The sequence below is a fragment of the Grampus griseus genome (assembly GCF_964374135.1).
Source record: "Grampus griseus genome assembly, chromosome: 14".
Lineage (NCBI taxonomy): Eukaryota > Metazoa > Chordata > Mammalia > Artiodactyla > Delphinidae > Grampus > Grampus griseus.
The window spans coordinates 27,487,966-27,503,949 of NC_139008.1; the positions used below are offsets into that span (position 1 = coordinate 27,487,966).

Genomic DNA, 15,984 nt, shown 5'->3' on the forward strand with positions numbered 1-15,984 from the left:
GCTGGTCTTCATGAAAATTATAAACTTCTTCAAAGAACATTTAAAAAAAAGTGAAAAGACAATTCACAGAATGGGAGGACATTTTTACAATTCATATATCTGATAAGGACATATGCGGGGGGGGTTCATCTAGAATATACAAGGAAATCCTATAACTCAACAATAAAAAGACAACCCAACTTTAAAAATGGGAAAAGAATTTGAATAGGTATTTCTCTAAAAAAGATATACAAGTGGACAAGAAGCACATGAAAAGATGTTCAACATCATTAGCCATTAGGGAAATGCAAATCAAAACTACGAGATACCACTTTACACCCACTGGAATGGCTACTATGAAAAACAAAACAAAACAAAAAATAACAAGTGTTGGCAAGGATGTGAAGAAACTGGAATCCTCTAACACTGCTGATCAGAACGTAAAATAGTACAGCCGCTTTGGAAAACAGTTTGGCAGTCCCTCAAAAAGTTAAATATAGAATTACCATGAGACCCAGCAATCCTACTCCTAGGTATAAATCCATGAGAAACGACAGCAGATGTCCACCCAAAAAACTTGTACATGAATGTTCACAGCAGCATTATTCATAAGAGCCGAAACATGGAAACCACCTAAGTGGCCATCAAGGGATGAATAAACAAAATGTATATCTCCGTGCCACAGAGTTATTCAGCAACAAAAAAGAATGAGTTCTGATACATGCTACAACACAGATGAACCTCAAAAACATGCTAAGTGAAAGACGCCAGACACAGAAGGTCACACATATTTTATGATTCCATGTATATGACATACTCTAAATAAGCAAATCCACAGATACAGAAAGTAGAATGGTGGCTGCCACGGGCTAACGAGAGGGAAGAACGGAAAGTGACTGCTACTGCGCCTGGGGTTTCTTTTTGGGGTGATGAAAGTGTTCTGGAATTAGACAGTGGGGATCCGTGCAGAACTCTGTGAATATACTAAAATCCACCGAATTCTATGCTTTAAACGGGTGAACTTTACGGTATGTGAATTACATCTCAATAGAACTGTTACCAAAAAAAATTACTGCACAAAATCATATAGTGACACCTCTGTGTAGGGGTCTGATTGAATTACTTTGCCTGCTATAGGATAACCTGTCATAAAAGAAAACAAAAAAACACACAATCTGTTCAAACGAGGAAATGATTTATTTTCCTACCACCAAATCCCTACAATGACCAACCATAATATCAAATCCAAAGTAAAAAGAGGAAAGAACGAAAGAGCACACTGCAATTCTCTGGCAGGTATGAAATGGAATTAACCAAAGACTGCACAAAGAAAAATGTTTATCAGAACCACTCACTTCCCTTTGATTATACAGATTTAAACAAGTCCAAGTCCTTTTTAACTCATGAGAAAATGTGCCAGCTTCTTTATTAGCACAGAGCAAGGAAAAACAAGCATTCTCTCCTATAACAAAATTAACATCCCACAGAAGGTCTGTTTGTACTTGGCCGTCGTGAACCTTTCATCTCAGAGCACTGCTAAATTAAACAAGCCTATGTTGTATTGAACACAATGAGCCAGATATCCTGGCAGGCTCCTAAACTTTACCAGTTAATGTTGAAGAACATTAGAAATAAAAGGGAGGGTAAGAATGATGGTGATGGTGGTAATAAAGCAGCTGTGTCTTCATTCCACCCAACATTTCACTAATCTACAATAATGGAAACATTCTAACAACTGTGAGACCCTTTTCTCTGTTGGTGAACACCAGAAGAGCCAGAGAGATCTGGATTCAAGTCATTGCTTTGTTTTTCTTTTAAGCACACTAGCTGAGTGCCGAAGGACAAATCTCATAACCAAGGCCTTCTATTCTCTAAAACTGGAGTGACTGTATCTAGCCTCAGAGAGTCATTAGAGAACAAAATGAGAGAATACACACAAGAGGTAAAGTCCAATGCTCTATATGTACATCCCCACCATAAATATCCTCACTGCTCTCAACTTTTCAACGCAAATACTGATTCTGGAGCTTATATCACAGTGTAAGTAATTGACATCAACCTTTCTTTTCTACCCCAAGGACATCTAAGCAACCGAAATATTCTATGAAAATTCCATATTGAATAAATTATTCCCCCTCCCATATAACTGAAAGTAAGAAAGCCATCAATAAAGTCTGTTTTAAATGTATTAAATCAGGGCACGACACAAAGCATTCATTCACCTAAGAGGTATTTAAAAGCAATGAACTGAGAGAGACACACCAAGAGAAACACTTACTATGAGAGACAAATGCCTATTTTCCAGTGCAATAATTGGTAACCTTTCTATAAAGATTGATGCAATCTGATTATAATTCCCAAGTGTCAGTAATCAGTTCTTAAGGTAAAAGAAAAAGGAAGTGGGATGGTTTCAAGCGCTCCAGAAAAGATGTAGGAGGATATCCCTTCCCACTGACAGCAATTAACGTTTGAGTGATGGCTGCTAGAACATTCAGACTGAAAAACTTTGTTACATTAGAATAGACTGAAATCTACTTAAAACAAAACTTACTGGGTTTAGCAGACACAAACATAACCCTCACCATGAACTAGGTGTCCTCTCTGAACAAACTGGAACGAAGGTAAAGCTTGCATGGACTTCCCATATTTGTCATCACAGTGCTAGAATATGCCATACTCCCATGCTGGAAGTCTACTTAAAGAGAGCATCTAGACCCTGCACCGGGAGACGGTCAGACTCCCTCCGCCCAGCTCCAGACAATGTTCCATCACACCACAACACCAGGAAAAGTTTCTAGGGTTAGCAAGGAGGGAAATGTCTCAAGGGCAATGGGACATTCGGAGGCTGGAGACAGCTATTCCTGGAGTTTCCCTAAGCACCACATTCATTATGGAACTTGTGGCCCAAAGCTATTGTTCTCTACCCCTCTTTCCAAAACTCTCCCCTTAAGACTCAGAGTTTAATAAAACCTCTCTGGAGGCTTCCCTGGTGGCGCAGTGGTTAAGAATCCACCTGCCAATGCAGGGGACACGGGTTCAAGCCCTGGTCCGGGAAGATCCCACATGCCGCAGAGCAACTAAGCCCATGCGCCACAACTACTGAGCCCACGTGCCATAACTACTGAAGCCCATGCGCCTAGAGCCTGTGCTCCACAACAAGAGAAGCCACCTCAATGAGAAGCCCGTGCACCACCACGAAGAGCAGCCCCCACTCGCCACAACTAAAGAAAGCCCGTGCGCAGCAATGAAGACCCAACACAGCCAAAAATAAAATATAAATAAAAAATAAAACATTGATCTCACAAGTGAGAAATAATACAGTCCTCTAAAAAAACAAAACAAAACAAACAACCAAAAAAAAAACCAAAACAAACAACAACAAAAACCTCTGTGAGAGACCAACTCATTACAGATACTATAGGAGTAAGGCCAGAGTGCTGGCTTTGCTAGGGAGCTGTTACCTATATCGCGTATAAGCACTTAACAAGTTTTTTGCCCTCCTACTGCAGTTCAGTACTCTCACCCTGACAATGAAACAGTTTCACCTAAATATTCTACCACCACACACCCTGTATATGAAGACAGAACTTCTCCTCTTTCTAACTTTCCAATTCAATAACCACTTACACTGCCAGTCTAAACTTTAACCTTTATGCTTGCAAACTTGCAAGCACACAATCCAACCCATTAAGTACTAAGAATGTCTTGAAATCTGTTTAAATACAGTATAAAATTTTTTACAAATGCAGCTAAAAGAAGTAAATGATAAAGTCTTAAGTTGAATTAAGACTCCAGTTTTACTACTACTAGTAATGCCTCACTTTCCAGGAGTATTTTTAGAATTGGGGTTTTAAAGCATGCAATTAAAGAAATTAACTCATCAGTGAAATGAAAGTTACAATATAAGCAAATCCCTATACTACTGCAGAAAAGAGATATAAGAACCCAGAACTTTGGGTACTTTAGAAAACGAATACAGAATCATACCGTTCGCCACAATATGATATCAGAGGGTAAAGTCCAGGAAATCTAATTAGTTTAGACCCTACTAATGAAGACTCAATAATTTCCTTTCAAGTCTGCCTAGATTTAACTTTAGACTATTTATTAAGGAAGGAGCTGCTAAGAAAATTAAAGTACAAATAAAAATTGCTAGGGGATTATTTAATAAGTTAAATTTTTCTACATGCAATAACTGCTGCTAAAATACTGATTAAAACTAGCACATGCATTCTTTAGAATCCCATACTCTAGTGGAAACAAAATGTATGAAACAAGAGTCCTCAACATTGCTTTAATCTGTTAGATAATTGTTTCATTCTCTGTTTATTTTGGCTGTGAAAAACTGTTTATGCGTCAGAAAAGCTTAATAGGCGGGATACTTAACAAAGATTTACACATTCTTCTGAATGGCTAGCAATCTATTTACCTACTTTTATTTTTAATAAATGCTGAATCCCAATTAAAATATAACTCAATTTCTCTCCATTATAATTTAAAATATATTTGGGGACATTTACTTCATCCTTGTCTTCAAATAACATAACTGAAAGATATTCCCATGTCTGTAATATGAAACACAAATAGGGTTCTTTAATAAGATCTAGTACCTGACCTACTTCACTTACTTTGCCCTTAACAGCAACAAGAAGAAACAGACAAAAAAGCAGATTTAAAACACAGCAGTATATGTGATTCTGCAAAGAAACGGGACAGAATCCAAATCAACAGTCCAAACAAAACATCACAAAATGTTATGGTAGCAAGTGTCACTACAATTATGCATGTCTAGATTTAGATGCATTTAAAAATCACAGATGCTAGTTTTATTCTCCAAGAAATTAAATTTCTTAATTAAAATTTAAGGCACTTCTCATTTACATCTTAATTCTAACTTAACAATGATGATATTCACCAATCATTAATTCCTTCAAAAACGATCTGAGTGTCTGCCATGTACATGCCAAATATCACATTAGTTGCTGGATGTAAGATGGTGAATAAAACACACTTGGTCCCAGCCTCAACAATGTTAACTTGGAGTGAAAAGTAAAGCACCCACATGAAAGGCATTCTATAAGATGCATTTTACGTCAAGGAAAAAGAGATGAATTTTAACTGGCTTTTTGTTAAGTCAAAGAACAAACAGTAGGTCAATAACAAAGTTGGTATCTGTTCCATGTGAGACCTTCCTTAGGTAACCCTTATTTGATTGAAATAAAATCTAAAACAAACATAAAATTAGATCTCACATTCATATCAGAAACTGGCAAAATCCTTTGGACAGATGAGACTCAACATCAATATTCATAGGTTTACACGTGAATACATATTCACATAACTCAGTAATACTCTGTTATCACCTAAATTTGTAAATCACATTCCGTACGCTATTCTACAATTGGTATTCATGTTTGAAAGATATTAAGAAGTTAGTTTTTAAAGCTTCTTTAAGGTCCAATGTAAGTGAATAAAAAACAAAGGTATTACTCTCTATAAAGGAAAACTTTCAGTATCCAAGACAATTAGTTAGTTGCCAATAATTTCAAATTATTTATAATGAGTTAATCAGGGCAATAGACCTAAAAACAAAGAACTCAACATATTTTAACATTTTCATCATATTTAAAGTCCAAGAGAGTGTCTCACTTACACATGAGAATCACAGGTATGTGCTCGATGAGGAAATTCTTTATGTAAGACTATCAAATCAAAGAGGTCTTTAAAACATATAAGGTTTACTCCAGTCAAAAACCCTGCTATCTCAAAAAAGATACTGGGGTTTCCCTGGTGGTGCAGTGGTTAAGAATCCATCTGCCAATGCAGGGTACATGGGTTCGATCCCTGGTCCGGGAAGATCTCCCATGCCGCGGAACAACTAAGCCCGTGCGCCACAACTACTGAGCCCGCATGCCACAACTACTGAAGCCCACGCGCACAGAGCCCATGCTCCGCAACGAGAAAAGCCACCACAATGAGAAGCCCGGGCATCGCAACAAAGAGTAGCCCCTGATCGCCGCAACTAGAGAAAGCCCGTGCGCAGCAACGAAGACCCAATGCAGCCAAAAATAAATAAAGGAATAAAATTAAAAAGAAAAAAAAAGATACCATTTTTTTCTCCTATTGGACTGGCAAGGATTAAAAAGATGAACAAAACTCAGTGTGGGTAGTTATACTTCTAAGAAAATAAATGAACATGTATACAATGATTTAAGTACAGGGTTAATCAACACACTATTATCCACTAGAAACAATCTAAATGGTCATCAAAGGAATGATTCAATAAAGTATGGTGCCTGTAAAACAATGGAATTACATGGTCAGTAAAAATGATCATATATGATTATGCATGTCTCTTAACAATTCATGTGTAGAGATATATAAAAATATTGTTGCATTTAAAAATGACCACCATATACAGTGTAAACCAATTTATTTAAAGATTTGTATATAAATACTTCTATATTCATAGATAAATTTCTAAAAGGATTTTCATCAAAATATTAATATTAATGGCAGCCATTTCTGGGTGGCAGGAATTAGGTGTCATTGAGGGAGGTTTTTTCTTACTATTATAATAAGAAAATAAACAACACATTTTCATTTAAGAAAATAAAGTGTTGCAATCTCACCAAGTGGCTTCAAATCCCTTCAACTCCCTACTTTAAAATCAAAGTTTTCACTGAATGTTGCAAGTATATGTAATCACCAAACAGCTTATGGATTTCCACCTGTGGGACCTCCTTCTCAGCACCATGCTTTAAAACAATGAGATGATGGAAATTTAAAGATTCAAGTCAAAGAAGTAAGGAAGCCAAATGACCTTATTCAAACAGTCCACATTCCTGGCATCTACCTTAAGAACCTCAGGTTCTATGAACTTAAACACTCCTAAAACAATCTCCCTCTTACATCTTAAGAAAGCAGGCTATGGAGAGGAATTTTTTAAAAATAAGAGACATTTCCTTTAAAAAAATTAAATCATAAAAAACTTACCTCAGTAAAAATATTTAATTATTTTCCTGTCTTACATTCTCTTTCTTAGCACCTTCACTGTGAACCTAGAGGGGAAAAAAGTTAAAATTACTTTTAATTGAACATCTACTCATGCCAGGCAGGGTGGTCAGAGAAAGCCTCCTGGAGCACATGAAGTCTGAGAGAGATTGGAAAGAATAAAATACAAGTTACTAAAATGGCACGACTGGGAAGGAAAATGAGCAGGTGTAAGTGGAATTAAATAACTCTTCTTAAATGGTTGGAGGACCTACACACGACTGTATCCAATCTTGCAGCAGGTGAAAAGCTGGGTTGCTAGACTTAGAACACCTGCATCTGAGTCTCAGCTCTACCACTTCCTAGCTTGTCTGATGTTGAGCAAGTCCATAAACCCATGTGCCTCGGTTTCCCCACGTGCATAATAACAGGATCCAACCCACAGGACTGCTGAGGGTTATATGAGATAATCCACATCGGGGACTTCAAAACAGTTCCTGTAACATAATAAATGTTCAATGAACATCAATTTTCGCTTTTATTATTATATGTTCTTATATGAAATAAATCCATTTGCCTCTCACCACCTCCACCACCACCATTATTATTACTGTTACTATTACTATTGAGAAGTGGCATAAGCCTTATCTTCAAGGGGTTTACAATGTACTGGGTGACAGATGAATTACCCAGACACATAATACGAGGCAAAAGAAAGATCAAAGTCAATTATTCATTTACTTATTTTAAAATATCTGAGTGTCTGTTCTTTGCCAGGTATTCTGTATTCTTTGGTGGACATGAGGGACATGGTTTCTCTCCTCACAGTTTCCAGTCCATCAAGGCCAAGCTATAGGACCGACAAGCTACACATGGAGACAGATCGTGTTTTTTACTGGGTGCAGGTCAGCACATATCTAAACTGGTAGAATTAGGTAGCAGAACATTCTGGGTGGAAGGGATGGCGTTATAGGAAACACGGGGCCTTTGGGGAAAGCTAAGCAGCCTCTGGTCAGGGTGCATCGGAGAGGGCAAGCAGCAGCAAGGCTAGAAAGGTAGGCAGGAGGGGCCTCAAATACGGGGCTGAGTTTGTTCTCTTCTCAGTATATTGATCATCCTGCTCCGAGTGAATCACAACTTGCTTTTAACTTCAAGTCTAGCATCATTTTATCATTTTTCTTCTTTTCTTTTTTTGTCTTTTAAAGGTGAGAGGGGAAAGAGGAAGAAAAAGAGCACAGCAACCTCAATCTATGTTGCCGCTGGCAGTGATGGTGGTGGAAGCGGCACTAAGTGATGAGTCCCAAGCTCTTTTTAATTCTCCCAACATTCTTACCAAGCCAGAAATGTTCCTTTTACTGATTAGGAAACTGAGGCTCAGAGTAGTCAAATAGATCCCCAGATGTCCACAGAGCTCATAAATGCAGCCACAGAATTTAACTGTAAGCCTGACTCCCAAGGCTTTCTTTTGTTTTAGGCAAAAATGTATAAAGGATTCTGCAGAATTTAACGTCTGTTAAAAACTACTTAGAACTTCAGGGTATATAAACTTCTGTACTTACACAGAAATAAACAGCCTTCATACAAACAATCAAAACCACTTACAGGGACTTCCCTGGTGGCGCAGTGGTTAAGAATCCGCCTGCCAGTGCAGGGGACACGGGTTCGAGCCCTGGTCCAAGAAGACCCCACATGCCACGGAGCAACTAATCCCGGGTGCCACAACTACTGAGCTTGAGCTCTAGAGCCCACGAGCCACAACTACTGAGCCCACATGCCACAACTACTGAAGCCCGCATGCCTAGAGCCTGTGCTCCACAATAAGAGAAGCCACTGCAATGAGAAGCCAGCACACTGCAACAAAGAGTAGCTCCCACTCAATGCAACTAGAGAAAGCCCGGGCACAGCAACGAAGACCCAATGCAGCTCCAAAAAAAATTAATTAATTTAAAAAACAAACCTTAAAAAAAAACCACTTAGAAAAGATAAAGGAAAAGAAGATCTCACAAAAATATATATATATACATACATGTATATGTGTATATATACACACACACACACACACACAATAAATTTCATAAGAAATGGGCAAAACCTATATGAGAAAAACTTGAAAATGCTCCAGAAGGATTCGGGAGTAAAACCAAACAAATGAAAAAATACACAATGTTCCCGGATAGGAAAATTCAATATCCGAAAGATATCAATTCTCCCTATGTTAGTTTATAAATTTAACACGATCTCAATTTGCCTAAGTTCTTTTTCTTCTGGAACTGACAAATGATTCTAAAGTTCACATGGAAAAATAAACAAGCAAGAATTGCCAGGAAAACGAAGGGCAACAGGTGAAACTAGTTTTACAAGGCATTAAGACATTTTATAAAACCAATAATGTGTACTTGTGCAGGAATAGAAAGACTTAATGGAATAGAACAGAAAGTCCAGAGATGCACCCCAATACATCTGGAAATTCAGAATATAATGAAGGTGTATTGTATTCTGAAACAAATGGGTAAAGATAACTGGTAGCCATATGGAAAAAGTTGAATCTATATATCACTCCTGAACACCAGAATAAATTTTAAATGGATCAAAGGTTTAAGTGTAAAAATGAAACCATAAAAGAAAAAAACACTGAAAGAAAAAAAATGGGCCAAATCCAAATTCTTGGAGGCCTTTCCGTGACTCAAAATCCAGACACCATAAAATATTAACTACTTAAAATTTAAAGAAAAAACTTAAAAGCCTTCTCTATACAAAAATACATGACAGCAATTTTTTTAAAAATGACAATCTTGAGGAAATTGCAACTCACATCACAAAGGGCTAATCTCTCTAATTTATAAATTCCTAGAAATTGGGCTTCCCTGGTGGCGCAGTGGTCGAGAGTCCACCTGCCGATGCAAGGGACAGGGGTTCGTGCCCCGGTCCGGGAAGATCCCACATGCCGCGGGGCAGCTAGGCCCGTGAGCCATGGCCGCTGAGCCTGCGCGTCCGGAGCCTGTGCTCCGCAACAGGAGAGGCCACAACAGTGAGAGGCCTGCGTACCGCAAAAAAATAAAAAAATAAAAATAAATAAATTCCTAGAAATTGATAAGAAAAAAGTGATCCAAAAGAAAAACGCAGAAAGGGCATGAACAGATGGTTCATAGAAAAAGAAACAGAAACCGCCTTTAAGCACGTGAAAAGATGCTCAGCCTCATTCATAATCAAAGTAATGCTCATTAACACCACGAGTAACTTTTCACCTTTCAGACTGATACAAATCCAAAGGCTGGTAAACACTCTATTGGGAGAGGCTATGGAGACAGGTACTCTAGTGCATTACTTGCAGGAGTTCAAAATTGCACAACCCTGAAAGAGGGCAGCATTTATCAAAATTATAAATGCATTGCTCACTGACCCAGGAATCCCACTTCTGGAAAGATATCCCACAGATACACTTCACATATATGAAATGACATGTACACAAGTTTATTCACCACAGGCTGTGACTGGAAGAGACTGGAAGACACTCAAGTATCCATCATTTATTGGGATACTTCATCATTTACTGGGGCTACTTAATAAACTGGCACAGGCCACACAATGGTATATTCTGCATCTGTTAAATAAATGTTTTCTATATACTAATGTAGAAAGATACTAAAGGTATACTAACTGAAAAAAAAAACAGGGTCAGAATAATTTACATTTTATATAAAAAGGAGGGGATATATAGAGTATACTGGTATCTGCTTGTATCTACACAAAGAAACAGTAGACATCTATAGGAAACAAATAGAAAAAATTATCTGTGGCCGAAGGGAGCATATTAGACCAAGACAGAGTTGGAAATTAGCCTCCTCAAAATACTCCATTTTAGTTTTTGAACCACATGAACATTTTATATATACAAAAAGAATTTTAAAGTGTTAAAAGTATAACTCACAGGACGAAGAGAAAGAGAACTACTTATCACCTAGAGTCAAAATCCAACACGCATTAAAATAGAATTTTTTCCTAAATTAGGAGTTTGGGATTAACAGATACACACTACTATATACAAAAAAGATAAACAACAAGGACCTACTGTATAGCACAGGGAACCATATTCAATACCTTGTATAACCTATAATGGAAAAGAATCCGAAAAAGAATATATATATATATGTGTACATATGTATATATGTATGTATGTATAACTGAATCACTTTGCTGTACACCTGAAACTAACACAACATTGTAAATCAACTATACTTCAATTTAGAAATAGTAAATAAAAATGAAAGAATTTTTCTCTGAAATTAGATATTAACAAGCAAGATTAGTGTGGCCATCACTAAAAATCATACACGACAATCTGATTTTTTTTCTTTAATCAAGCTAAAGCACATGATTATAGTAATCTATAAAAGCGCTATTTGGGGGGCAAGGAATCAGAAGAGAGAATAGGAAAGCGCAATGAGGATGCTTTAGCCTAATGCTTCTCAAAGTATGGTCCCTGGACCAGCAGCATCAGCATTACCTGAGAACCTGGTAAAAATGCAAATTCTCAAGCCCCAGCCCAGACCTACTGAACCAGAAACTCTGGGAGTGGTAGGGAGTAATTCTGGTAATACACACTCAAGTTTGAGAGCCAGTGATCTGGTCAAATGCTTCTTACACATCCTCATGCATCACTTGGAGGAGGATATTGTTAAAAAGCAGATTCTGGTTCAGTAAGTCTGGGGTGAGTCCCTGAGTCAGCATTTCAAACCAGCTCCAGGAAGCTGCTGATGTGCTGCTGGTTTGGGGAGTGCACTTGCGAAGAAAAGCTCCAATCCACCTGGGGAAGAAGGCATGTAGTCTTCACGTGGCTGAGTTTCCTATGAAATTTGCCCTCAGTAGCAGAGTCCATACACAGGTTTCCAGGGTGGGAGACATCATGTAGCCTCCCATATAAGTTCTGTCTTAAACTCGGAATAAATACATTTTCAAGCATATGTCTTATTAAAATAACAGTGAATTGTTGAAATTCAATTTAAGGATGTCTCGTTTGAGACGACTTTCATTTATAAGTGGACCCATGAACCTTCCAGAATGGGGGAAAAAAAACCAAGAAGGCATATTCATAGATCTGCCTGGTTATACTGTCTGATTAACTTTATTTCAAACACATTAACCATACCATCTGCTCTCCATGAAAAATCACCGGTTTGTTTCCTTCTAAACATTTTGAAAATGGTTCTTATATTTACAAACACTGATTCTCCATTTGTTTTACATGGGGGGAAAATCTTTAAAGGCATCTTCCAAGTAAAGAATTCTAGTTGAGATGGAAGGACCTGGAACTGTTATGTATCTTCATTTTGCAAGTCATCCTTTGTATAAAGTTTTTGGTGTTAAACATTAATCAATGCGCTGAAATTTCTACATATCCCTATCTTACGGCATCTATCGATAAGATGCCATCATTTCCACACACTATTATTTTATGTACCACTAAGAAAGAACAAAAGTTGCCAATTAAACCATCACTTGTCAATTTTAAGATATAGTCCATCTCAGATATGCATCTTAAAAAATATATCAATGAAACAGCTTAATTATAAATCTCAGAGATATGCATATAATAAATTATGCATTTTCATGCACAGAGGCATGGATTTTTGTCCATACAACAATTTGTTCCACGCCTAAACACTGGAACTGTTTCAACTTCCATGCAATATTATTTGGTTCATTTTTGTACATATGAGTATTTTTTTAAAAGGTAGTGATTAAAAAAGAGTGACCTCTTTTTACCCTGGAACACGATACTGCTTGCACAAAGTAATACAAATTAATCACTCAATTTGGATAATTTTCCAATCCAAAAGTATTCAATGTAGCTATCTCTAGGCTATTTATTTATTTTCCCCCCACAACAGGTGTTTAATGAGTGAGTAAATAATGTCCCCCTGGAAAGACCCCCACCCCAATTAAAGGCCAACTGCAGTAACACTTCAGGGTTGAAACCCCGCTTCCTTCCTGCTAGGAGGTGCCATGTCATTTATTGAAACAAAACAAAAACAAAACAAAACAGGGCAAACACATTTCTTAATTGCAGTTTGTTAAAGTCCTGTTAAAACATATGGGTCAAGGGGAAGTAAAAATAATCAGAGGATCACTGTAAGAAAAACCTTTAGGTCTGGCACCTGGCAGACCTCTGGAGAGGAGGCAGTGGGAGAAACTTCATGTTCTGAAAGGAAGGAGCCCCCCAACTCCCTTCTTCCCTCTCACCCGATTAATCCCACCAGAAACTACCAAGATGCCCGGATAAAAGGTTTCAAGTTCAAGAGTCACACTCTCTCCAAATACAAAAAGCAGGTACAAAATATACCCTTCTTTTCTGACAAAAGCCTTTACTTACATGCTTGTTTCCATAGCACCTTTCAAAAGTAACAAGCAATGAACAATAAACGAACATCTTATAGCAAAGAAGCAATTTATCTATCCAAGGAAAAGGAAAAATAAACTTCCTTTGTAGATTTAACAAAAGTTGAAGAAATTCATCATGTTACACTGTAGCTATATAATAGTCGGAGATGAACTTTCTCAACTCAATTTGCATTTTCCCCATAGCAGCAAGACTAACAGAGTTTCAAATGAAAAGAATTTCTAATGAATCATATTAGGAGGACTGAGGACAATATGATTATAGGTCATTTTAGTTTTCACCCTTGTACAATATGCATTGACCAAATTCTCTAACATGGATATTAGTTAAGTAGAAAAAAAGAACAGGGAAAAAATGTTCCCAATAAAAATCGTTTGAATGTCAGTTAAATTCTGCCCCCCTCCCTGTTATAACTGACTAGACAACGACGACTGTTCTTTAGAGTGGATCTCAAAGGAGCTAGTACGGTCCTCTAAGAGACGTGTTTAGTTATCAAGTGACTAGGGCACACCACTGGCATTTAGTGTCTGGAAGCCAGGATGCCTGAACTTCTCACAATGCATGGGACAGATCTACATAATGAACATTTATCCTGGTCCTGAGAATCGTTTCAATGACCAGCCAGATTTATCACGGTAACTGGCGATACTTTAGAACACAATACTAAACAGTTTTCACAAGAAACTATGGAAAAACCCCAGTAATTCAGGGGAAGGTAGCTAACGTGAGGGAAGTTGAGATTGAATAATAACTCGTGTCTGAAAATTAGCGACCATTTCCTCACACCATGCATTAACTCAACATATAATTGCAGTGTCACAATACTGAGCAAACCTACACTACTAAGTAACATAATGGCACCGAATCAAACACAAAGCAAAACAAACAAACAAAACCTTTCAATCTAGCTAATATTTTATTCATTATTATCAGTGATAAGCGGTAGGAATGCAGCATGGTGCCTCGAAGCAGCAGTACCTCCAAGTTTGTGGCACAAAAGCTGCCCTACAATGTCGTTTGAAAACGTGGCGTTCATGGAGGGGTTATATTAATATTATTTACATGTTGATTGAGATAGTCTGTACTTTACCTTGGCATGTTATTCCTAATTCAACCCGGACTTGTTTCTCTCTTCATTATCATAAAAAGTTTATCCCAACACTTAGGCGTCCCCTACCTCTGTGTCTATCTATCTCTCTGATCTTTCCTTTTCTTGTATGAAATAGCTTCTAATATTTTTACCTCTCTTCAGGCCAAGCTTATTCACTAGAAGCAGGTACAGCACAGCAGTATGTGCTAGATGTGATATGGCAATGCATGTCATATATTGTTCTCCTTTTACTTCTCCCTTACATTTAAATCGGAGCATCACACTGATTTTCAATTATGTATGTAGGTAGGTTACATTACTGACGAAGTTCATTTCAGAGCTGTAATGGGGGCTTTACAAACTTCTGCTGCAAGTGGGAGGAGCCTTGGTCTGACAAAGTTGAGCACCACTGCTCCGAAGAGTGGAATCACGTGCTTAACCAAAAACAAACTTGAAAAGTTTCCTTTGCTTAAAGCAAGCCCTGGGCTGCAATATTCCACTTCCATTCGATCTGACGCCCCACCCCCGGCACACACCGCTGCTTTTAAGCCCACTTCTGCCCTCACACAGGGCCAAACAAAAGTTATTGACCATTTCGGGAGCAGGGAACCTTTTGGGAAATCGACAAAAGCCAAGGACTCTCACCCAATAAACTCATATGCCATGCTGCATTCAAGCAGGGGGAGGGGGTCCCCAGACACACCCTCTGCAGCCCAATAGGGACCGGAGGAGTAGAACTCGAGCCCTAAAACCCAGCGAGTGGGGGTGGGGAGAAGGATGGGAGGCAAGTACGGGGCGGGGCGCTGGACTCGCTGTGCCTGGGCTTAAACCCCGATTCTACCGTGTCCCAGCACGGAGACCCTGGGCAGGGCGCTTCACCTCTCCGTGCAGCCCAGCAGTGGAACCGCGTAAGCGCGGGCAGACGGTTAAGGCTCAATAAATGGTGTTGCCGCGGGCAACAGCGCCGCGTCCACGGCGCCAACCCGCCGCCGGGGGAAACTGAGGCGCGCCTCGCGGTTGCACCCGCGTGCGGGGACTGGCTGCGAGCAGACCGGCCCTGCGGTCCCGCGGCCCTGGCCCGGCAGCCCCGCCCCGCCCGCGCGGGTCCCGGGACGGCGCGGACCCGGCGGCTCCGCTGCAGCCGCAGGGCCGACTGGAGAGGCCGCCCAGGACACGGGCCGCCCGCCCGGCTGGCTCCCCCGTCCGGCCCTCGGTCTCCGCCGCGCTCACCCGCTTCTCAGCCCCAACGGCAGACGCCGTCGCTGCCGCCGACCGCAGCTCACCTCTTGGGCCGCCGCCGCCGCCGCTGCCGCTACAGCCGCCGCACGATCTCGCGAGACTTCGCTCCCCTCCGCGCTTCCCCGCCCTCTCCGCGGCGCGCGCGGACCCCGGCCTGTAGCAGGCTAGGCGCGCTCCCGAAGAGCCGCCCCTTCGCCTCGGGGTTAGGTCTAGCCGGGCTCGCAACCCCGCGTCCCGGTCTCTGCATCCATTCCGCCCACCTCCGCTCCGTGAAGGTGAAAGGTTA

The 15,984-nt window shown here is 39.7% G+C and overlaps 1 protein-coding gene across 5 annotated transcripts in view; it reads right to left on the reverse strand.

Moving 5' to 3' along the window:
- MRTFB (myocardin related transcription factor B) overlaps positions 1 to 15,984 on the reverse strand; it is a 263,871-nt gene that overhangs the window by 187,197 nt on the left and 60,690 nt on the right. For 3 of the 5 annotated variants that reach the window (XM_082671121.1, XM_082671119.1, XM_082671122.1), the window contains exon 3: positions 6,976 to 7,040. The gene's annotated coding sequence lies outside the window, so the exon portion shown is untranslated. Of the gene's footprint in view, positions 1 to 6,975; positions 7,041 to 15,689; positions 15,772 to 15,984 lie in introns of those variants that run through there. The other 2 variants (XM_082671120.1, XM_082671123.1) reach the window with 2 other exon arrangements.